The following is a 25,228-nucleotide window of genomic DNA, read 5'->3' on the forward strand; positions in this document are numbered from 1 at the left end:
TTTAACCTCCTATATAGATAGGTACATGTCCAGGGGCACTTAATTTTGACATTTTGATGCCTAAATGATAACTTTTGGTGCCTAGAAAATGCAAGATTGACCTCCAAGACTAACCATCACCTAAAAATACTTCTCATACCTAAAACCCAAGCATAAAACATGTCTAAAACCTTTTCAAAACAAAAACCACAAAAAAACTCATTTTTCCACCATTTTGCCAGGCAACACCAAACTAGCAACTTTGAGCAAAAAGATGAAAACAAGAAACCAAAACCACACAATGAGTTCAAAACTCATCCAAACAACCTAGAACAACTTCAAAAACATCCTAAATAACTTTCCAACTTAAAAATAATAAAAGTCAAACCTGAGATGAAAATGAAGCTAGGTGCTCCTGCACCATTGCATACTCCTAAAATGGCACCCAAAAGAGAATTAACAGGGAAGGTAAATTACCAGGACTGAAATATTTATGATGATTTCCTAGAGCAGTTAACCATGTCAACCAATGTCGGGGCTAGGGCTAAGGAGTTAGTGCCAAAGAACCCCCGTTTGAAAATTGGGGATGGCTTATATGACAAAGGGAATTGGTTGAGGGACCCTGAAATAGGGATTTCAGGTCTTAGTTTGCTCAAAGTTAGATTTGGTCAAAGACATGCCCCTACCCCTCTGAATAGTATTTGGGAATTAGATGTGGGGAAGCTTGTGGTCCCCGGTGTGTTCATGGACGTTGATTTATTGACCCTAATCACAAAAAATTATGACCCTGCTGTCAGATGCATCAGGAACATAAAAGGATCAACCCTTATTGAAATCAAGGATGATGAGTTTAGGAATGTCTTCAAGCTTAGTGAAGCTTCCAACTATCTTGAGCCTATTGATTTTGAGGCATTAGCCCAAGTTTATAATGCCCAAAGAGATCATCTTAGGAGTGGCCCATTGAGAGAATTTTTTGTCAAAATAGGGGGATTAACAGTTGTAGGCCCTAACACAATGGAGCCATTTTCCCTGAATTTATTTACCTTGAGAGCTAAGGGCATGTACTGGACACTGTATCAAATTTTTGGGGAAGATGCTGAGAAACATATGCTTGTCCATTATACACTAATGATTACCCAAATTTTGAACCCTTCCCTAGCCATAACTTTTGATTTTTCTCCTTTCCTCACTGATGCTATCCATGTAGGCCTAGTAGGAATTAAGAATGGTAAGGTAGACAAGCCATTTGGATGGTATTCCTTGTTGATGCATATGTTTTTATTCAAAGGGGCTGATTATTTTGCAAAAGAGATGGACTTGGTTAAGGTCAAGGATAAAGAGGAGATGCTCGTGCAACTATGGAGTATTGTTCTATCTTGGGATAGAGAGGATGCAAGTTATCTAAAGTTTGATAGATGCTTTGCATCTAACATTAGAGTTCTCTTATGTGCAAAAAACCCTAGGATTCCCAAGGCTCTCTTGGAATTCCTTAGGCCCAAAGAATTTGTAGAGGATATCAAGATTGTTCATAACTGGGGAGATATGTATTTATATCCTGTCTCTACTATGTTTAGAGTATATGGTTTCAGAAGGACCCCTTATCTACTGCCCTATTAGGTTCCACTAAAGATAGGAATTGTAGAAGTATTAAGGTAGATTGGAGGAGTGCAAGAGGCCGAGTTAACCAGTAGGGGTAAAGGGACAATTTTCCCAACTATCACCATGGCTCATCACTTTGTAATTACAAAGGGGGGATGGAAATACTTTGAATAATTCTTCAAGCCATATATGTTATCAACTACAGTATCAAGGTGTGCAGACCCTAAAGATTTCTTCAATGACATGTTCAGAAAGAGGGCAGTTTGCAAAATCAGGCCTCATCAATTCCAATTCCCTGAAGATTTGATCAGGAATGAATTTAGTCTAGATGAACATGAGTTAAGGAAGGAGAAGTGGATTGCATACAAAAGAGCCCTTGCCTTTGTTCATCAATTTGATTCTAGTTATGATCCTCTTTCTAGTTTTACTCCTTTTGAAGAAAAGGTTAAATTCTTAATTCTTTAGTTTGAAGATTTAATGCAAACCCTGAAGGAAAAAAGAGAAGCCATAATGCAGAATGATCCTGACAGGGCTAAATTGGTCCTAGCTAAGCCTACCTTTGCTAAGGCAATTCCACCAAGTAATTATATAATGCATAAGAAATCTAAGTACACTGTAATAATGCCAGTAATAGGTGAACCTTTTACTTCCAAAGGGAAGAGGGCCATTGAAGATGTTATTGAGATTCAGGATTCACCTAAAAGGCAGAGAGCAGGGAAAGAAATTGAAATTGATGAACCTCAGTACTTTCCATGTCAGTCCCCTATTCATATAGGAGATGAGAAAGCGGTGGCTGAGCAACTGTTACAATTAGGGAGTCTTGGTGAGATTGCCTACACCTACAATGAGACTCAAGAAGGAATGCCAAGGGAGCCACCTAGTGCTAAAATGGATATAACTAATGGTGAGCTACAGGGAAAGGAATTGGACATTACTCTCAAACAAGCTAGTGAAGAATTCCTAGCTGACAACAATTTTAGGATATCAGATGCTTTCATGTAGTTTCTATGGAAACAAAATATTGACCAATTCAAGGTCAGATGTGCAAAAAGAATAAGTGAACAGCCTCACAAAGATACAAATTCAGTAGAAGAAGAGGTTAAATAAGAGATGATGGCTGAATTCAAAGCTAGCACTCCCAAGGTTGGAAGGGAGATGGTGTGCTAATCCTGCTTGAATGGGATATAGCTGATGCATTAGTTCTTGAAGCGGTCAGAAAGGAGACCAAGCCAATGAAGGGAGTTGTATTCAGAAAAGATGATGCTTCTCTGGTCATGTGGTCCCTTAAAAGAAATGAGGGTAGAAGAAAGAAGGATACCTCAAAGTCAAATCTCTTAGAAGGAATGATAGTCAGAAGAGTCTAAGATACAGGGGTGGTGGAAGTAGCTAGTAGTGTTTTAGAGACTACTAAGTTCAATGTAGCAGTAGCAGAGAAGGAAGCAAAAGAAAAGGTTAATCTCCAAGTAAAGTTGAAGACAATTCTAAAGGCTTATAATAAAGCCAAAAAGGAGGTAGCCAGCAGGGACAATATCATTGCCAAACTTCAGGGTCAATTGATGGGACAATACCAAGGAGGTGAGTCCTCTACCTTGGCAATTTCTTCTTCTCCAACAAGGCCCCCACCTACTAGTCCCATCATAGAATTCCCTCCTCCTATGCCTTCTGGTTTTCAACCAGCTGAGACATATCAACATGAATTGGAAAAGATGAAATAGGCTCGGGCCTTATTTGCAAATAAGTATGAGGAGAAGATAAAGGCTACAATTTTGAGTTTTGCTGATACAGTTGATGCTCCCACAGTGCACACCAATATGAAGAGGATTTTGGACACTCTTTGTGAGTTAAATGAGGACAAGGCCATTCTAGAGCCTATTCTAAATAGGTGGATCCTTAGGGAAGTAGACTTGGAACTGATGTGTGCTTCTTATGATGAAGTTGGGTCTGATGTTTTTATCAAGACCACATGTGAGTTGAAAAAAGGTTTGACAAAGATGGCAGAAGGAAGAGATAATGTGGAGAGAAAGGCTAACTTGTATCGAAAAGACTATACTAAGCACAATTTTGAATTGTTCTCTGGAGGTTTTGTCAACCAAAATCGGTTAAAGGACAAATAGGTATGGTTGGATGAGTTAGGAGCTAATCTATCTCTAAGGGTAAATGAAATAATCAATAAAGATGAAACCTCTTTGTTTGTTAAAATAATTGAGGAAATAGAAAAGATCAAATCACATTATGGTTTTTTGGAGTCAGGAGTGAGGAAAATAAGGAACTCTTGGAAAAAGCTACTAAAGTTGAAGAAAAAGATTATTGGCCACTCATGGCCTGTTGATGATGTTTTCCAAGAGTGGTCCAAAAAGTATGTAGTGCATGAAGAAGATGCTCCGAAATAGTTGGAAGATGCTCTAGGACAGTTAGAGGATATTGCAGAAGAGTTACCAACTGAAAAGGCCATCGAGACAGAAAGAGACTTGTAACTACTTTTTGAAACAAAGTATAGTTGTAACAAATTTTTCTAGGGAAGTCCAAAGCTTTGTATGCATCCATTTTATTATAAATGGATACCAGGACTATAGAAAAAGGGATCAGAAGAAATTGTAAGAAAACTCTGCAGAAATATATCTGGGATTTTCTAGTCTTATGGAGAACACTCTAGTGTTTTTGTAATATTTTTTGAAATTAATATCAATATATAGACCATCAATTTTGAGCCTAGAATTTGTGTTGTCTTCGGGTGTGCTTGCAAATATTTACTTCTTTCAATTGAGTAATCTAGGGTTATTCATTTGAGTATGGATTGTAAGGCAATCTTAAATAGATGTGTTTCTTAGCTTTTCTATTTAGGAGGGAAATTAAATACGCAGGAAGCATTTCTATCAGTAAATTCCTTGTTGGAGACCTTGAATTTGATGAATGTTATCTATTTTAATAAGGGTAAATTCTTATGTATGTTAGGCATATGTGGGGTTTATAGAAGCCAAGGTGATGGGAGGTGTGGAGATGTTTAATTGTGGGATTATTGTTTAAACTTAGATGACTCTGTGGCCTGGATAAGGCATTGGTATCAATTGTAGTTATCTTTCTACATATCTTGTAGATCAACACTGAATATGAGCATAAGCTTTCTTTCTTTGTTTAGTTAGTTTTAAGGTGATAAGATTCATTGGTTTTCAGACTGGTTTACTGTGGATCTATCTTTTAAAAGTGTGAATTCAATTCACTTGAGGTATACCCACCTGAACTTTAGATAAGTTTGAAGTGTAGAAGGTTTATTAAACCTTGTCATATGTTTCTTTGAAGTCCTTTTCCCTAATCTCTCTTTTACAAACAGAGTTGTTATTTTCTTCCAAGGGATAAAAAGGGGAATCAGAATTTGAGACCAACACTATCTTCCATGCCAAAGGTCTTCAACACCTCTTTGACATACTTGGGATGAGTGATAAAGATTCCTTCTTTCATTTGTTGAATCTGTAGTCCAATGAAGAACTTAATCTCCCATATGAGTGACATTTCAAACTCCTTTTTCATCTCATCAACAAATTCATGACTCATCTTGTCATCACCACCAAAGATTATGTCATCCACAAATACTTCACATATTAGAATTTGATCTCCTTTTGGTTTCAAGTAGATATTACTATCTTCACTTGTTCTTTAAAATCCAATCTTTACAAGATGGAAGTGCGAGTGCTCATACCATGCTCTAGGTGCTTGCTTCAGTCCATATAAGGCTTTATGTAGCCTACACACCATGTCACTATCTTCTAATAGGGCAAACCCATCTGGTTGCTCTATATACACCTCCTCCTCAAGTACACCATTTAGGAATGGAGATTTTACATCCATTTGATATATTTTAAATCCTTTAAAAGCAACATATGCAAGAAGCATATGCACTCCTTCTAGTCTAGCCACTGGAGCAAAGGTCTCTCCATAGTCTTCTCCTTCTTCTTTGGAATATCTTTTACATACTAGTCTGGCTTTGTTCCTTACCACTGTGCCATCCTCATTCAGCTTGTTTCTGAAGACCCATTTGGTACCAATGACATTTTTATGCTCTGGTCTAGGTACCAAAGACCATGTGCCATTTCTTTCTATCTGGTCAAGTTCCTCTTCCATTGCTTTGATCAAGTCTTCATCTTTTTGTGCCTCTTTGAATGATTTAGGCTCAAATTCAGAGATCATACATGAGTTTTCTTTGATCTTTCTTCTTATAAGGATTCCTACATCCTTATCCCCTATGATGTACTTAGGATCATGGTTTAGATTTACATACCAAGGAATAATATTGACTGATTCCTCTTGCTTTTCCTCTTCATCCTTATCTTCATCAGCATCAACATTTACTGGTGTAGGATCACTGTTACTGATGCTGGATTGTTTTGTAACCAATTCCCAAAAGGTTACAACCGGTTCATCTTCTACTTGCTCACTGTCGGTTTCCTCAAGTTTCTCAGAGGTTTCATCAACTCTAACATTGATGCTTTCAACAATTCTCTGAGTCCTATTGTTGAAACATTTTAGATCTTTACTCTTGGTGGAATATCCTAGGAATATTCCCTCATCACATTTAGCTTCAAACTTGCTTTGATGTTCACTCCTCTTGATATAGAATTTGCTACCAAACACTCTGAAGTAGCTTACCACTGGTGTCTTATCGGTCCAATACTCATAAGGAGTTTTTCCCTTTCCTTTCTTGATGAATACCCGGTTCATTGTGTAAACTGTAGTGCTCACTTCTTCCCTCCAAAAGGTGTGAGCAACCTTCCCCTGGATCAACATAGTTCTTGCCACTTCAACCATAGTCTGATTGTTTCTTTCTGCTAAACCATTCTACTATGGAGTCTGGGGGGTAGACAGTTGCCTCTTGATGCCATGTTCTTCAGAGTACTTGTTGAATTCATCGGAAGTGAATTCCCCTCCTTGATTAGTTCTCAGGCATTTGATTCTCCTTCCACTTTCCTTTTCTACCAGTGCTCTGAAGGCTTTGAACTTTCCAAAGGCATCAGACTTGTCCTTCAAGAATGTGACCCACATCATTCTTGAGAAATCATCTATAAGAATCATAAAGTACCTATCTCCCTACACACTCCTAGTTTTCATAGGACCACACAAATCAATATGCATGAGATCAAGTAAATTGTCTACAGTGAAAGATTTACCTTTGAAGGTTGAGGAAGACATCTTCCCCAGTTGACACTCTCTGAACAGAGGATTTTTTGGTTTACTCAGCATTGGCAGTCCTCTAACTACTTTGATCTTACTAGCCTTTACAATGTTATCAAAGTTTACATGGTAGAGTCTCCTATGCCATATCCAGCTATCATCAAACTTATCCATAAGACATGTACTTATATTAGTATTTAGTTGAAATAGGCTACCTTTGGTCTGCATACCAGTAGCCATCGGTTCACCATCATTTCCTTTGATTTTTCACATTCCATTTTTAAATTCCAGAGTGAGTCCACTATCATTCAACTGGGCAACACTCAATAGGTTGTGTTTGAGACCTTCTACCCAATACACATTGTCAGCACTGCTTCTTCCATTCAAAGATATGGACCCTCTGCCTTTTACCATAAATGGTGCATCATTACCAAAATGTACCACACCACCCTCATACTCTTCCAAAGATAGGAACTTGCTCCAATCTCTAGTCATATGGTGAGAATAGTCACTGTCCTCATTTTCTTTGTCTTCTGATTCCTCATCAGTGACACCTTCATCAACTACTACAAAATAGTTTCTCTGATTTCCTCCTTTGAACTTCTTGAACCTTTCCAATTTGCCCTTGTTATCACCATTAGGACAGTTTATAGAAATGTGTCCTATCCAGTTACAAGAAAAGTATTTCAAAGGGAGCTTACCTTTATATTTACCAGTTCCCTTAAGAAGTCTCCTGGCAAGAAAAGCTTCAAATTCCATTAGGATCTCCTCATCATCCATCTCTCTGCCCTTTCTTGGTTCACCACTGGTGCTTGCTTCTTTTCCTTTTCTAGATGGAGCAATAGATGCTCTAAAGGCTGATTCAGTCTTTTGAATACTGCCATCAAAACTATTTAGCTCATAGGCTGCCAACTTTGAAATGATGGAATCTAGGGATACCTTAGTCTTGTCTATTGACCTCAACTCTTGAATAGAAACAACCCTTATTGCATAAACCGGTAATAAGGATCTTAAAAATTTGCTAACAATAGTAGAATCATCCATTTTACCACCTGCACTTTTGATATCTCCAACTATAGTTTTGATTCTTATCCCATACTGTTGAATAGTTTCTCCTTCAACTATCTGCATGTCTTGAAACTTTCCCCTAAGGATTTCTTCCTTAACCTGTTTCACATGCTCATCACCACCATAGAATTCTCTAGAGTATCCCATACATCTTTGGGATTTTCTTTGTCCTATACATCAATAAACTCAATGTTAGATAAGCTGCTAATTAGGGCTTCCATGACTTGTCCATTCTCCTAGATCTCTCTCTTTTTATCATCAGTGAGAGTATCGGTAGGAATAACATAAGCATTCTCAACATAGCTCCAATGTTGAGCACCCATGCTTTTGATGTATATTCTCATTATGTCCTTCCATATACTAAAATTTTCTCTGTTGAACTTTGGACCTTCCCTCTTCATCATTACAATAGGATCTTTCCCTCAAGCGATTAAGTTTACAACATAGAGGACCTAGAGGTGGCTCTGATACCAATTGATAACTCAATGATGAATGGAGAGTACCAAACCGGTATTGAGAAGGGAAGGGGGGTGAATCAGTACAGTCAAAAACACTTTCCAAGATCCGGTTAGACAACAAAGACTACAAATGTCTGACAAATAGTAACACCGATCTGAAATAGAGTACAACTGATAAAGCTAAGAATAACTATGACTAGCATTAACCGGTTAATCACTTAGCTTTCTACTTCACTTAATACCACACTTCCATTTCACCCTTATGCATGAATAGGTAAACTATCATCAGAAATATAATAACAACTAGCTTAACATGATTCACCGCTTGATAGAAAATACTTAAACCATCACATGAAAACACTACACATGACACATAGATTTTTCACGTGGAAACCCAACTGGAAAAAATCATGGTGGGGATGAATACCCACAAGTTGTTTTTGAACTCTTTAGAAGTCCGCTCTATTAGGAGGCTAGACTGGTTAAGGCCTACTACAATAGGTTCTATAAGGAATCGATCCTGTTAGGGATCACCCGGTTAAGGGATGGCTAGAATACCCTGTTTAGGGTTAAACCCTGTTAGAGGTTACCTGGTTAGAGGATTTCAAGAACTCAATGGCTTTGAGTCACCCTGTTAGAGGTTTTACAATAAGCCAATTAAGGCTACCCTATTAAGGGATTTTCTAACTATTGAAGTGGTTAAAGATCAACAGGTATTACAAATTATTTGGAGCTAGCACTCAATGCCAATACAAATCCACTTCAGTTTCTTCCTTCTGCACACACACTATGCAGGTATCAATCCTCTCATCTAGTCTGGCAAGAATCATGTATCTCTGCTCTCAGATACACACACACATCATTTGCCAACAACCCCAACAAGAAGCACAACTTTGACCTTATAGGAAATAGTTAGGTTGATAGCATAAACCCTAAACCTAAAACATTTAGGTTAAGCAGTTTAGTTGGTTCAATCCTAGCCATTCAACACTTCAAGACAATCTCCATCATTCCTACTTTACCACTGCATGGAGGCAATAACCAATCACGCATTTTCCACCATTTGCGAAGTCTTCGACCATTCCTGAGGTAGATAGGATCAATCCTCATCATGCAAGACCCTTCACATGCACAAGGCTGACTTGGCAGCCTTATCTAATCCTTAGTACAATGCTTTCACTCATCACAAGATGGCTACGGTTGACACTTCAACTGGAAACCCAAAAATTGAGACTACCAACTGGTTAGTCATACAATACTTCCATATACTGGTTCACCTGAACAAGCATAGCGCTTCACCTTTTGCACATATGCCGCTTCATAACATTATACCTATTCACTTTGTAAGTGTAAAGCGGAAAATCACGATCGAACCCTAGTTGCACTCCCCTCTTCCAACTCCGAGAAGAGAGAAGGGAGATTCACTAGGGTTGATGGTTTTCACTTAGGGGAGAGACTTTACATTCAAAAGAGGGGTTGAAACCCACAAGATCCAATCCCACACAATGCAAGATCGGATGCTAAATGTGTTTCAAGGGTTAAGGAAGCAAGGCTACCCTCTTTTGTAAAGAATGTGCATAGAAGAATTAAGCTAGGAATGCATAGAAAGTGACAAAGATTCGCTTATAAACTGAGATAGGGATATAGGATGAAGCTGTGGACCTGGAATTAGCAGTAAAATGTCGATACGGCGCTATCCTACAAATTTGAGTAAAAGTTGTTGGGATGATGGCGCCCGAGCGCCACGGTCCTCCAAAAAATCCGCGAAACGAAGGGGGATCTATTCATCTCTGCACAAGGATTCCAGATCTTCAATTTCAGCCGCGTACCTACAACCTACACACAAAAAAGCAAAGATGATTGGGGGGTTAGGGATTAGGGGTTTGCCTTTAGGTCAAACCCCGGTTTTGGAATTAACCAAGAAATGAGCAAGTGTTGTAAATGTAAATGTCTGTAGTGTAAAACAAGTACTAATACCTTGTTGTAAGGATGTTTATATCCTTATGTGTGAAGGTATAGATGTTGTTGTTTGTTGTATGTTGTATGTTGTAGCATGTAGTATGTGATCTCCTCTTCAATGGTTGAATCCTTGTCTTGAATGCAACACTTAGCCTTGAATGGAGACTTGAAATGATCAATTGCTTGAAGGAATACTTGAATGCTTGAGTATAGTTTCCACGCTTTTTACATATGTCCTTCTCATGCCAAATGAGAGAGAAAAATGTAGTTTATATACTTGTCAATTAGGGCTGATAGACTGATTTTCCCGACCTTAGGCCGACCAAGAAAGTTAATTTTCCAATTTGCAAACATAAAGACCCGAAGTCCAAAAGAGACCGGGCCCAAAATAGGACCCAGGGACCAGGGCGCTGGGCGCCCTGGTCCTGAAGGACTAGGGCGCTGGGCGCTCTGGTCCCACCTCCTTGGACAGCAGGGTGCAAAGGAGGTTCAGGCCAGGGTGCAAGAAAATGCAGTTTTCAGCGTCATAATTAGGTTTCGGGGTCTCCATTCAGGTTGTGTGTTGCGTCACCATCGTGAAGACCGAAATGCAATCGAAATTGCAAGTGTCACAATTTTAGGACGCTACATTTAGCCCCCACTTTAGCGGGAGTATGTATGCTCATACTTCCGGTAAAGTACAAGGAAACAACATTGAAAGACTTTCACCACGTCAAGGAGGCAAGATACACCAAGCCCCCAGTGGACTAAGGATCTTACGACTTCAATTGACAAAGTAAAAGGGAAGATCACGAGGGAGAACCATGACTGTCAGTAGTAAGGTTCCCTCACTATGAGTCATGCAAAAGAAATACCAAAAATTTTCAAGGCAAAGCTAAGTTCACCAAGAAATTTTCAAGTATCCTTAAGGGATAGACAGGGTGTATGCCCCCTACGTTAAAGCGATCGCACACGCCTCAACGGGGGTGATTGTTTTAACGTAGTGATACATATAAGAAATGAGAAAGGAGCATGTTATCACAAGGATTTAGCCCCCAAGTGTGAGATAAACCTAAGGATAATAGACACAAAACACAAAGCACAAGGTGACTTCGCTTTCCTCGGAGTCAGTATGCTGTATGATAATTCATGTATATCATATGTATGTATGCATAATTGTTCTTCATTCCCCAATCAAGGAAGGTCACCTAGAAGAAGGGAACACATGTGTCTTTTGAGTCAACATGAGAGAGATCAAGAGATCTCAATGCTTTGCATCGTCCTCAAGTAGACAACACTAAGGACAACAAATAGAAGAATGAGAATAACATATAGAAGAAGTAACACAAGAGAGAAGGAGAGAATCTGCTATGCTAATGTAACTAGTCTAGCACGTCATCTACCCCCTGATCTTGCTGATCAATGTTTCGAGAAGGTAGGGAACATGCTAGAGGAGGAACATCCAACACAGCAAATGGAGCTATCACAAGATCCAAATAAGGGCTATGTTCATGTTCCGAGCCACATTGTTCTTGTCTAGGAGCTAGGATAAGTGCTTTAGAAAATTCATTAGATAAATGGTTATCAATATCAACAAGTTCATATTCACTATCAGAAGCAAGAGAAGTAACATTTTCATCATGAATAACATTTTCATCTATAGCATCATCAAGATTTATAAAAATAGGGTCTTTAATTCGCACAGGATCAAGACCATCATGCATCTTATGTTTTGGAGATTTTGGAGAAAATGGAATAATACTTGTTGAAGGTGTTTTTGGAGATTGCAAAGTTTGAGAAGCAGCTGCTTGAGCTCTAAGACGACGCTTTTGTCGGTGTTCACGTGCAGAATGATTTCGTCTAGTCTTAGTAGGAAGTTGAGAAGAATGAGGAGGAGGAATGTTCTCATCCTTAGCACTTGGGTGTTTAGGTTGTGGTCTCTTAGGTTGGATAATAGGAGAAGAAGAAGGTCTCTTCTCTCTATAAAAAGAAGGAGGAGGAACTGCTCCATATAAGGGAGGAATATTTGGTTTAGGAAGGAGACCAAGTCCATCATGACGAGGAGGTATAGGTCTACTCTTAGGAGGTTTATTAGGCATAGACATAGTCACATCCATGGGGATGGGTTGGGAATCTTCTTGAGGAAAGACATTAGTTTTATCTTTCAAAGGAAGAACTTCCTTCTCAAGAATGATAGGAATGTCAAGTTTGGGTGTTCTAGGTTCACTTAGAGATAGGATCATATCTGTTTTCCACTTTTGATAAGATTTGAAAAGATGATCACTTCGCGGAGGAAGAGATTGGAATTGTTTAGGCCAAAAGTAATCAATAGGAACGCTAGAAGTTCTTTCAGCTGGTTTAAAGAGACTATGATTGACAGTAACAACTTCACCATTATGGGGAAATTTCAAGCACTTGTGAATAGGAGAAGCAATAGCTTTCATGGAAGATAGCCAAGGATAGCCAAGCTTCACACGAAATTGTTCGGAAGATGGAATAATAGCAAAGTTCACCTCAAGGGATTTGTTATGGACCTCAATAGGCAATGTAATAGAACCAATTGTAGGAGAAGAAAATGCATCAAATAGTTTCATAATCACATCTGTTTTGTCATATATCACTTGATTCAATTGCAAAGTAAAAATAAATTCTTCAGTAATAACATTAACCATGCACGAAGGATCAATAAGCACTCCACGGCAAGGTGTATTCTTGACTTTTGCAACTATGTATAAAGGACCATCAGGTGCCCTAATGGTTTCACTGGAATCAAATGTGATGGAAGGTTCTTTAGGGATTTCTTGTTGCTCTACAAAGTTAATCATATTCGGAGTCATAGACACAAGACCATCAGATGAGAGAGAGGAATCATTAGCCTCAATTGCATTAGAGGTATGAGAAGGTAATGGATCAGTGAAAATCTGAAGATTTTGATTAGGAGGAGCTACAGATGTATTGCCTTTATCATTCACTCCAGAAATAGAAATAGTATTATTATCAATCAAATCTTGAATTTTACCCTTTAAAGAAAAACATTTTTCAGTATCATGCCCAGGCTGACGATGAAATTGACAAAAAGCTTTGTTATCAAAATAAGGTGAAGTAATCTTTGAAGGATCAATTTGTCTTATAGGAGGAAGAGTAAGCACATTTTGTTCCAATAACTTATTCATAATACTATGCAATGATTCATTCAAAGGAGTATACTTTCTTTCTTTCTTGAAAAAATTAGAAATAGGAGGCACACCTGATGCTGCATTCACATTGTTGTTGATGATGTTTTCATTGAATTTGATGGAATCTCTGTTCAGTTTAAACTTCCCAAATGGTTGTTGACTGCTATCACCCTTATCACTCGGAGCCATAGGATGTGATTGTTCCATTTGACTCACAGTCAGTTGATAATTGTGAAGAGTTACACACAACTGTTGGAAAGAAGTAAACTCAGAAAATAAAAGTTTGTCTCGAATATCTTTTTGTAAATTAGAAATAAAGATTCTTTGAATATCATTGTCAGGCACTGGAAAAGAAATTTGAGCATACAAATGCTTATATCTACCAATGAAATCAGTCACTTTTTCTTTAACACCTTGTTTACAATGAATTAAATCAATCAAAGTAATTTTAGGACTTATATTGTTTTGAAATTGTTGAATGAAAGCATTTGCGAGTTGTTCGAAAGAAGTAATAGAATAAGAAGGCAATGAGCAATACCATTATAGGGCTTTGTCTCGTAATGTTCTAGTGAACAGTTTTGCAAGCAACCTTTGGTCATAGGCAAAATTAGTACATATTGTTTGAAAAGTCTTAACATGTGTTAGAGGATCACCTTTACCATTATAAAGCTCCAAATGCGGGATTTCAACATGTTTAGGAGGGATAGCTCGAACAATGTCAAGAGAAAGTGGGCTCGCAACATCAAATGTGGGCACACTAAACTTAGATTGATTCATAGAGGCAATTTGTTGTTGTAAAGAAGAGACAGTTTGTGCAAGATTGTTAATGGTCGCTTTAGTCGAAGAATTCATATTAGATGTGTTGGATTGTGATGGAGGTGTTATGTTATTGAAAGAAGGTAAAGAGTAAGGTGGTGGGACTCTATGATAATTAGTCATAGGAGATGATTGGACAGGAGGAACACTACAAGGAGGAATGGAATGATTGGATGAATTGCCCCCTTGCATCATGTTCATTTGTGGAGATATAATAGGGACACTCATTGAAGGAATGAATGAAGAAGTCAGATTAAATGAAGGAAGAGGGTTAATTGAAGAAGAAGGGTTGCCCCCATGACTGGTGATCACAAGAGGAATGTCTTGTGTAGAAGTAGCCATTATGTTTGATGTAAAGGTAGGTATGCTAGCAATAGAAGTCATCAAAGGAATAGAATGATTGACTTGAGTAGGAGGTTGTGTATAACCCAAATTTTCAGCACAACTCTTCATAGGCATCACATTTGAATCCACAATGTGTGCAATACCACGCAAAATATCAATTCCATTCTTATCACTTTGAAGCATACGTTTTAGACCCTCAATTAAAGGAAGAGCTTGACTATCAGAGTATTCTTGAGACATCCATTGTCGAAAATCGCCAAATTGGTTATCCAATTTTGAAAGTTGTTCTTCAGAAACCTCATGGAGAGCTTCTTCATCATTAGGAGGATTAGAGGAATTACCCATGTCCTCGTTAAAAAGGCTATTCAAATTAGGTTCCATCTCCTCAGTAGTTAAACCTCGGAAAGACTTAATTCTACGGCTTCATCTAACAGGAATAGTGTAAGTAGGGCTTATTGTTGTAAAACTCATGCACTAGAGAGAGAGAGAAAGTTTTGAATTTAGAGGTAGCAATTTTCAGTAAAATCAGCCAATCTTCCAGATTTAAGCTGTTAAATACAATCAGGACAATCTCTCGAAATTTCAGAAAAAATGTCAGGGACCGTGGCGCTTCGGAGTGCACACGGTCCCAGCAACTTTTTTCGAAATTCGCAGGGATGAAAGTTATGATGATTTTAGAGCTAATCTGAAAAAATTGAGTGATTTTACGATTTGTAGATAGGCCAAATTAAAGTTGCAATTTCAAAATTGAACCCTACCAAGATTGTCAAAAAATGCAAAATTTGAATTTTGAAAAAGAGAGGGAAACTGAAATTTTGAATTTTATGATTTTAGAGGGAATGTCAAGAGCAATGCAAATTTTGAATTTTGAAAATTGACTCAATTTCATGCAAAATTCAATTTTGAAAGCGGAAATTAAAGTTGTTGTAATTAAGCACTTAATTTCAAAAGTCACAAATTGTAAGAATTTGAATAAAGCACTGAAATTTCGAATGAATGCAAACACACTTTTCAGATTTAGGACAGTAAGAACACAATTTTGACACAAAATTTCAATTTCGATGATTTTTGAATGTTTAGAAGCCTTAATCCAAGCAATCACAAGACCAACGTTGACTATAATTTTGAAGGTGTTAAAATTCATAAAATCAGCCAAAATTCTAGATTTTATCAGGAAAATACAGTAAGATCTCGCTCCCGAAATTTCAGAAAAAATGTCGGGGACAATGGCGCTCGGCGTGCACACGGTCCTCGCAACTTTTTTCCAAATTTTCAGGGATGAAAGATATTGTGATTTTATTACGGAATCCAAAGTTACAGCTGATTTGGAGATGTTTTGATCAGTGAAATTGTCGGACAAAGGTTGAATCAAGAGGGTTTCAAAAATTAGGGTTTTGACACTTAACCACTTAATTTTCAAAATCAAAGCACAAATATGAATTGACAATTTGTAATAGAAGGGCAAATCTGAAACAAGCATTAACAATTAAACATTTCACAAGTTTAATTACTTAAAAAGAAAATTTAGGGTTTTTATGCAATTAACCTCTAAAATTTTGCAAAAGATCAAACATGGAAATGTAATCAAGGAGTCCAATTTTTAGATCTAACTATGAATAATCAGAAAGGATGTTCACGTCGGGTTCACCAAAATGTAAAGCGGAAAATCCCGATCGAACCCTAGTTGCACTCCCCTCTTCCAACTCTGAGGAGAGAGAAGGGAGATTCACTAGGGTTGATGGTTTTCACTTAGGGGAGAGACTTTACATTCAAAAGAGGGGTTGAAACCCACAAGATCCAATCCCACACAATGCAAAATCAGATGCTAAATGTGTTTCAAGGGTTAAGGAAGCAAGGCTACCCTCTTTTGTAAAGAATGTGCATAGAAGAATTAAGCTAGGAATGCATAGAAAGTGACAAAGATTCACTTATAAACTGAGATAGGGATATAGGATGAAGCTGCGGACCTAGAATTAGCAGTAAAATGTCGATACGGTGCTGTCCTGCAAATTTGAGTAAAAGTTGTCGGGACGATGGCGCCCGAGCGCCACGGTCCTCCGAAAAATCCGCGAAACGAAGGGGGATCTGTTCATCTCTGCACAAGGATTCCAGATCTTCAATTTCAGCCGCGTACCTGCAACCTACACACAGAAAAGCGAAGATGATTGGGGGGTTAGGGATTAGGGGTTTGCCTTTAGGTCAAACCCCAGTTTTGGAATTAACCAAGAAATGAGCAAGTGCTGTAAATGTAAATGTCTGTAGTGTAAAACAAGTACTAATACCTTGTTGTAAGGATGTTTATATCCTTATGTGCGAAGGTATAGATGTTGTTGTTTGTTGTATGTTGTATGTTGTAGCATGTAGTATGTGATCTCCTCTTCAATGGTTGAATCCTTGTCTTGAATGCAACACTTAGCCTTGAATGGAGACTTGAAATGATCAATTGCTTGAAGGAATGCTTGAATGCTTGAATGCTTGAGTATAGTTTCCACGCTTTTTACATATGTCCTTCTCATGCCAAATGAGAGAGAAAAATGTAGTTTATATACTTGTCAATTAGGGCTGATAGACTGATTTTCCCGACCTTAGGCCGACCAGGAAAGTTAATTTTCCAATTTGCAAACATAAAAACCCGAAGTCCAAAAGAGACCAGGCCCAAAATAGGACCCAGGGACCAGGGCGCTGGGCACCATGGTCTTGGGGACCAGAGCACTGGGTGCCCTGGTCTTGAAGGACCAGGGCGCTGGGCGCTCTGGTCCCACCTCCCGGGACAGCAGGGTGCAAAGGAGGTTCAGGCCAGGGTGCAAGAAAATGCAGTTTTCAGTGTCATAATCAGGTTTCGGGGTCTCCATTTAGGTTGCGTGTTACGTTGCCATCATGAAGACCGAAATGCAGTCAAAATTGCAAGTGTCACAATTTTAGGACGCTATAGTAAGATGCTTAACCGGGAGTCACTTGACTAGTTCATTCACTAGTCATATTGCCAGTTCACTCTTCAGCGTGTTGTCGGTTCACTCTCAACATATTGACATCAATGACAACATAATATCAAAAACATAATATCATTATGTATTACGTCAACATACCGGTTTACATATGCCAACATGGACATGGTAAGGGAGAGCACGATGTTGTAGGAGCATGTGTGAAAAGAGCCCTAGCTAGGGAAGAATTGAAGTACGAAGGTGGTGCTGAGTTGGTAGATGCAGAAACAATTGTGTGATGGTGTAAGTCTAGGATGGGTCCAGGTAATCCAAATACGTCATTGGTTCATAGATATTTTTGGTTGATCACTGAATCTAACATTGAAAACTATCTAGATTATTGTACATTTGTAGGATCGAGTGACATGCACTCATTTATGAGTTCAAATTCATGTTCACTAGTAATTTATATAGGATAGATGGTATTTTTTTCCTCTTCATGCATGTATTGTTTGTGGGAAGAATGTGAATCACAAGAGTGGGTTGACAAATGGTCTTGTAGACCGTTGGTTCCCATTGATTCATATCAAATTACCAAAGCACTACAATTGAGCCAGATGGAGACATTAATGGATTTTGACCATGTATCCAACCTAGTGGATTCAGGTGATTTTTTGAGTTAATTTTTTTGCACGTATTCTTTTTGGTTCATTTTGTTGTACATCATACTTTATTTTTGGTATTAATTAACACTTTATAAAATGCAGGTCATGTGTATGTAGTTGTTGCAGAAGAGAACAATGAAGAAGAAATATATTACTATTTGTGTCATTGTGTTGAGCCTAAAAGAAAATTGACAACCATAATCATTGATGGAGAGGGTATTGAGTACCCAATAGGGTCTATTGTCATGATAGGAACATGGCTTTGGAGATACCCTATCAAGAATTATGATGTTTGGTTGTTCTAGGACTTTGAACCACGCAAACATATTCTTCATTTCTCTAACCTTGTTGTTGCAACAAATATTCATTTGATGAAGTATTATTGTAGACCTCATAACAAGATTTTATAGAAAGTTCGTGAATCTGACCAAGAGACAATACTTGACACAATATGGGTTAGAGCCGATCTTGAAGGCTCACTTGATTGATTCTATGGTTTAGAGTAGAATGATTTTGAGAATTTTGTATAAATCATCAATAAACTATTCTATATTCATTTTTTGTATATACAAATGCCCATGAGCTGATTTTTACATTTTTAGGGGCATAATTTTATATATTTAAGTGGCAATAAGCTGATCTGTACACATGTACATGCTAAATTTTGTATATTAAAATGGCGATGAGCTAAATCGCACATATTGTAATGCCAAATTTTGTATAAAAGCCCATGAGATGATTTGTATATTAAAATGGCGATGAGATGAATCGCACATATTGTAATGCCAAATTTTGTATAAAAGCCCATGAGATGATTTGTAAGACAACTTTTTGTATAATCATAGATATGAGTCATTATTGGGTCATAGGGGTCATAGATTGAGACTAGATACAATTTGAGCAAAAATTGTCATTGTTGTCAAAAAAGTTGTCAAAAAAGTTGTCAAGCAACTTCTACATTACATCGGTAGGGTATGACTCTCAATGTTCTAGTGCTTTGGGATGCATGACAAAGGCATGCCTAGTGTAAACTTTCCCACCCAAACGCGCTCGCAATGTCGGTTTGTGCATATGACGAACCGAATCAATTCTAGCCAATCTTGCAACTTTTCATTGCATGCAACTGACAGTTTTTGGAGTAGGCAAAAAAATGCTACTAATTGAAAATGGCTCTGATTCATCAAAAACAAAGATAGGCCATTGTAGAGGAGCTTCATGCAAATCCATAGGATCAAATAGATCGACCGTATGTGTCCTAGATTGGAAGAAACAGTCTGTCAAGTTTTGACAATTTTTTGGACTCAGTACACTTGAGAGATCGTACTGCTAGGGTATGAATCTTGATGTTATGGTTCTTAGGGATGCACGATAGGAGCATGGAAAGCATAAATCTACCCACCTAGATGTGCTCACAAAGTTGGTTTGTGCATACGACAAACTGAATCAATTCTAGCCAATCTTGCAACTTTTCCTTGCATGCAACTGACGGTTTTTGGAGCAGGCAAAAAAATGCTACTAATTGAAAATGGCTCTGAGTCATCAAAAAATGAGGTATGCCATTGTAGAGGAGCCTCATGTGACCCCATGGGATCAAACGGATTGACCATATGTGTTCTGGATTGGAAGAAACAGTCCGTCAAGTTTTGACAATTTTTTGGACTCAAGGCACTTGAGAGATCGCACCGGTAGGGTATGACTCTCAATGTTTTAGTTCTTTGGGATGCATGACAGGGGCATTCCTAGCATAAAACTATCCACCTGGATGCACTCATGATGTCGGTTTCTGCACACGATGAACCGAATCAATTCTAGCCACTCTTGCAACTTTTCATTGCATGCAACTGATGACTTTTAGAGCAGGCAAAAAAATGCTACTAATTAAAAATGGCTCCGAGTCATTGAAAACCGAGATAGGCCATTGTAGAGGAGCCTCATGCAGCCCAAGGGGATCAAATGAATTGACCATATGTGTCCTGGATTGGAAGAAATAGTCCATCAAAATTTGATAATTTTTTGGACTCAGGGAACTTGAGAGATCGCATCGGTACGGTATGACTCTTGATGTTTTGATGCTTTGGGATGCATGACAGGGGCATGCCTAGCATAAAACTTCCCACCTAGATGTGCTCACAATGTCGGTTTTTGCACACAACAAACTGAATCAATTCTAGCCACTCTTCCAACTTTTCATTGCATGCAACTGACGACTTTTGGAGCAAGTGAAAAAATGCTACTAATAAAAAATGGCTCCGAGTCATCAAAAACTAAGATAGGCCATTGTAGAGGAGCCTCACGTGACACCATTGGATCAAATGGATTGACCATATGTGTCCTAGATTGGAAGAAATAGTTCATCAAATTTTGACAATTTTTTGGACTCAGGGCACTTGAGAGATCACACCGATACGGTATGACTCTCGATGTTTCGGCACTTTGGGATGCACGATAGGGGCATGCCTAGCGTAAACCTGCCTACCCGGACGTGCTCGTGATGTTGGTTTTTGCACACAACAAACCAAATCAATTCTAGCCACTCTTGCAACTTTTCATTGTATGCAACTGATAACTTTTGGAGCAGGTGAAAAAAATGCTACTAATCGAAAGTGGCTCCAAGTCATCAAAAAACGAGATACGCCATTGTAGAGGAGCCCCACATGACCCCATGGGATCAAATAGATCGACCATATGTGTCCTGGATTGGAAGAAATAGTCTGTCAAATTTTGATAATTTTTTGGACTTAGGGCACTTGAGAGATCGCATGGGTACGGTATGACTCTCGATGTTTTGGTGCTTTGGGATGCACAGCAGGGGCATGCCTAGCATAAACCTGCCCATTTGGATGTGCTTGCAATGTCGATTTGTGCACATGACGAACAAAATTTGACCATTGCGAGTGTGAGGGTGCTCTCGCACCAAACACAATGTTGTTTATATTCATATTTTAGATTTTTGTTGTTTATATTCATATTGTCGATTACATATGCAAATGTTCATTTAAATTTATAATAGGGAAGCCACCAAATACAATGAATACACAATAATGAACTAAATACAAGGAGTTTTGTAGGGTTAATTCAACATTTTAGAAATTTTATCAAATCATATTCCATGATTGCAATGTTTTATATCATATATTTTTGTTGTTTATACTCATATTGTTGATTACATATGCAAATATTCATTTAAATTTACAAAAGGACAACCATAGAATACAACAAATACAAAATAATGAGCTCATTACACATTTATTGGATCGAATATCAATATTTATATATATAAAAAAGGCATGTCTGCCAAGTCAATACAAGTATTACAAAAATGTGGCATATGCCATGTCCAAATTGATATACAATAAAAATGTAGAATATATCTACATGTATTGGTCATTCTATGACCAAAACTAACACTATATGATCCTAAACTTGTGGTGGATCATCAAAATCAAGCCTCTTCGATGCAGTATGTGGCTCTGTAGATGGCTGTAAAACCACAATTCAAAAGCCAAGTTAGAATTCTTTTGTAGAAAATAGTTCACAATTAACAGCATAACTATGCAGTTAACTTTAATTCCTTTGCAATTGAAATGTAGATTACCTCATCAGCTGATCTAGGAGATAATATCTTTGCTCTACTCTCCTTGTCACTCTTAGGAGTTTTCTTGAAGACATACTTAAATGGATCCACGTTATGGCCGTACCGCGAAGGGGTCTATTGTAGATTAAATGTACAATTAATACAATGTACTAACATAAATATATCAAAAAAAATTAAAAGCTATAATATAGAGAACAATGACGTACCTATGCTTGAGATGCTTCTCTAATGGATTAAGGATGGCTCACCATCAATGTAGAAACTGTCGCTATTACCTATACAAGAAATATTCAACGATTAAATACAATTAATATAATGATAAGTATTGAAGGTTAAAAACAATTAATTTTATATATCAAACAAAAGTGTATTGGATCTTAAGATGCTTCTCCAGTGCAAGGAGGAGGGTTTTCCATTGATGAAATAGGTATGGATATTTCCTGTATGAAAAAATTATAAGATCATAATATATCACAAGGTCACATGTACGTGTGCATATAATTATGAAATCAAGAAAATAAAGTAGAGACACATACATCTTCCCTTTCTTGATCCGCGGGCAAATTGGGTGTATTCAACAAATCCACAAAGCTCAATGGTTGTTGTACATGTAAAATAGACAAAAAACACTAATCAATATACAAACCCCAACTAATACTTGATTTCAACATTTTCAAACAAGTGCACAACTAAAAATGTGTTCAATTACCTTCTTCCCATGTTTTGGCGTCTTTGAGGAAATCTTTTTCTTAGGACGAGTCCTAGACGTGAAGGGGGTGCCCTAAAAGAACAAAATTAACATGAGATATTAGTACAGATAATAAATTAAACATAATTTTAAAAATATAAAATGAAATGACTTGCATATTCCATAAAAACAATAATAAAAAGAGTTGTACAAAATGTGATACCGTATAGCCTTGTAGGCCAAAATCAATCACTAAGAATGTGATGTCATCAATCTGGGACATTTCGTCCCCTATCAACACCTACAAACCAGAAATTGGAGCAAGCATTAAAGATAGTTAGTATATCTTGTATTTTTTTGAATTCAAAGTGTACTATTCTATTTTAACATGTTACAAAATTTATACCTCAGACATCGAAGTTGTAGCTATAGTAACTGGGGGAGGTGTATGGGATATCGCTGCTGCATCCTAAAATGCATATTATTTGTCTCAATTTAAATTGATGTATAAATGAAAATTCATTTATGTAATTACAAATTTAAAGTGACTGATAAATAAAATGTTATGAATTCAAATCAACACACTTGTGTCTGTGGCTCATGGGAAAACACCATGTCCATCAATTCATCTATCAGCGCGACATCCTCAACCATGTGAGCCTAACATATATAGCCACAAATCATGCACAAATGATATGAGGATCCATCTACACCGGCTGCATCATCTATCCTTGAGCAAATGACACACATATGCTCGATGGGCTCTCTGTCACCCTCCAATGGCTCATCATCCAATACAATAGGGTGTGCTAATGATGTCCCATGCTGGATGATGGCACTAGTCAATGTTGTGGCTGCCTAAAGAGTCCGTAGCTCCATCGACTCTTTCAGGTCTAATAGGACAACATGATGCACCTTCAGTTTAGGTGCTAGGGGGCGGCGACTCTGTACAACTAATATCCTATGGGCTCCAGGTCTATCTTGGGTAGAGCCACCACCTCTACCATGAAACTCTCTCATGTCAAAATAGTTTGGCTGCACATTGAGCACAAACTCACAATATATTTTTCTCAAAAAATATAATGGCACCTCATAATTATTACAAGGTGGATCATCAAAGACCATCCACCACCTTTGCCAAAAAAGATTCTTCATTTGCACATTGGTACACCAATGTATGGGAAACCTCTTTGCATTAAGATGTAATGACTGGCCAGTTTTGGGATCAACAAAAAGGGCACATATTTGTTGTTTAGTAATATTTTTGTTTTTTACTCCATCGTATGATAGCCCATTGGCATAGAATTGACAACAACTATCCCTAAAGCCTCCCCATTTGGTAATTTTTTTGGAAACAACTATGGCACCACTAGCTAATGTTTCTAGGCTAGAAGCGAGGGATTGATGATGGTCAAGTAGATAGGTTTTCAATTTAACAATCAGTCTATTGATTTTAGATGTATTTTGTCCTAACTGATTAATTAATTCTTCCTGTGTTTCAGGTGTGTGGTCAAAAGGAGGAATTGGGAGTTGTTCTTGTGTGTTTGCAGGAGGTGCATTTGGTTGTTCTTGTTCTGCATTAGAAGAATCTAGTTTTTTAAACAAAAAATGAAAAAACCTAATCAAAATTAATGAAATTAAATTTAAAATGTAAAACAAATTGCATAAATCAGAAATAAAGAAAAAAATAAACAAAAACTAACCTTGATCCATAGCTTGGAGGACAAATCTAGCACCCCGTTCGTGGTTTAGGAGAGGAAATGGGGAAAAAATGAAGTTAAAAATGCGCTATTCATGGGTAAATGAGACCTAGTTTTTTTTTAAAACTTTTTTTACCAGGCACCACGTACGTGGTTTTATTTGGATTATTAGCGCGTATGTGCTCATTTTCCTATGAGCAGCACGTATGCATTCAATTTCGTAGGAGTAGTGTGTACGCGCTCATTTTCCTAAAACCAGTGCATACACACTACCTTTTCTAGGCTCGGGAAGAACAAACCTAAGCACGTACGTGAGAATTTAAAACTTTAAAACTATGTACGCACTGCTTGTTTTTCCAAGTTTTTTTTGGGTGGTGTCCACTTTCTAACCACCATATTTGTGCACACACCCAGGTGTCATTATAAACCTTCAATTCATTATAAACATTTAATATATACCTAGATACCCGTCAGCATAAGGCCTGCCTACAGGTCTATCTCTGTCAGCCAATGGTCGTGTGATAGGTAGGTGCTCCCAGGCCCATATCTGAAGCACAGTCACCCTTGCTGATAATGCAGTTGATCTCTAGTACACAACTTAGTGCAAGTCATGATACAAGTGCACCAACATACATGACCCCCATGCAAATCAAGTCCCTTGTGTCACCATCTGTTCAAGAAGACAACCTCATCCAACAGATAATCCCTTTGACCTGTGATCAGGATAAAAGAAACCTCCAATGAATCCGATGAGCATAGTAGGTAATGTGGCATATCCTAGCTCTAACATCCCCTATCACACAATGTCGCATCCACCTATCTCGTCATCCTCGAACACTCAGCAAAGTGCATCTATACCACCTCACTCATTGAGATCGTAATACACTAACTCGCCCATCATAGGGATGTGTAATATCCAATGGACATCCTCGGGTGTCACCATAATCTCATCCATTGATAAATGAGAACTATTGTGCTCACTATGCCAGCACTCTGCTAAGGGTGTCAATAACCCCCAGTTTATCAAGGGCCAGGGCATGTCAAGAAGGGAAGATAAACCACACCTGCTAATGTGGTCTCGATCCACCTAGCTAAGGTGGGGTATCAACATCCA

Source organism: Cryptomeria japonica, chromosome 11 (genome assembly GCF_030272615.1).
Source record: "Cryptomeria japonica chromosome 11, Sugi_1.0, whole genome shotgun sequence".
NCBI lineage: Eukaryota > Viridiplantae > Streptophyta > Pinopsida > Cupressales > Cupressaceae > Cryptomeria > Cryptomeria japonica.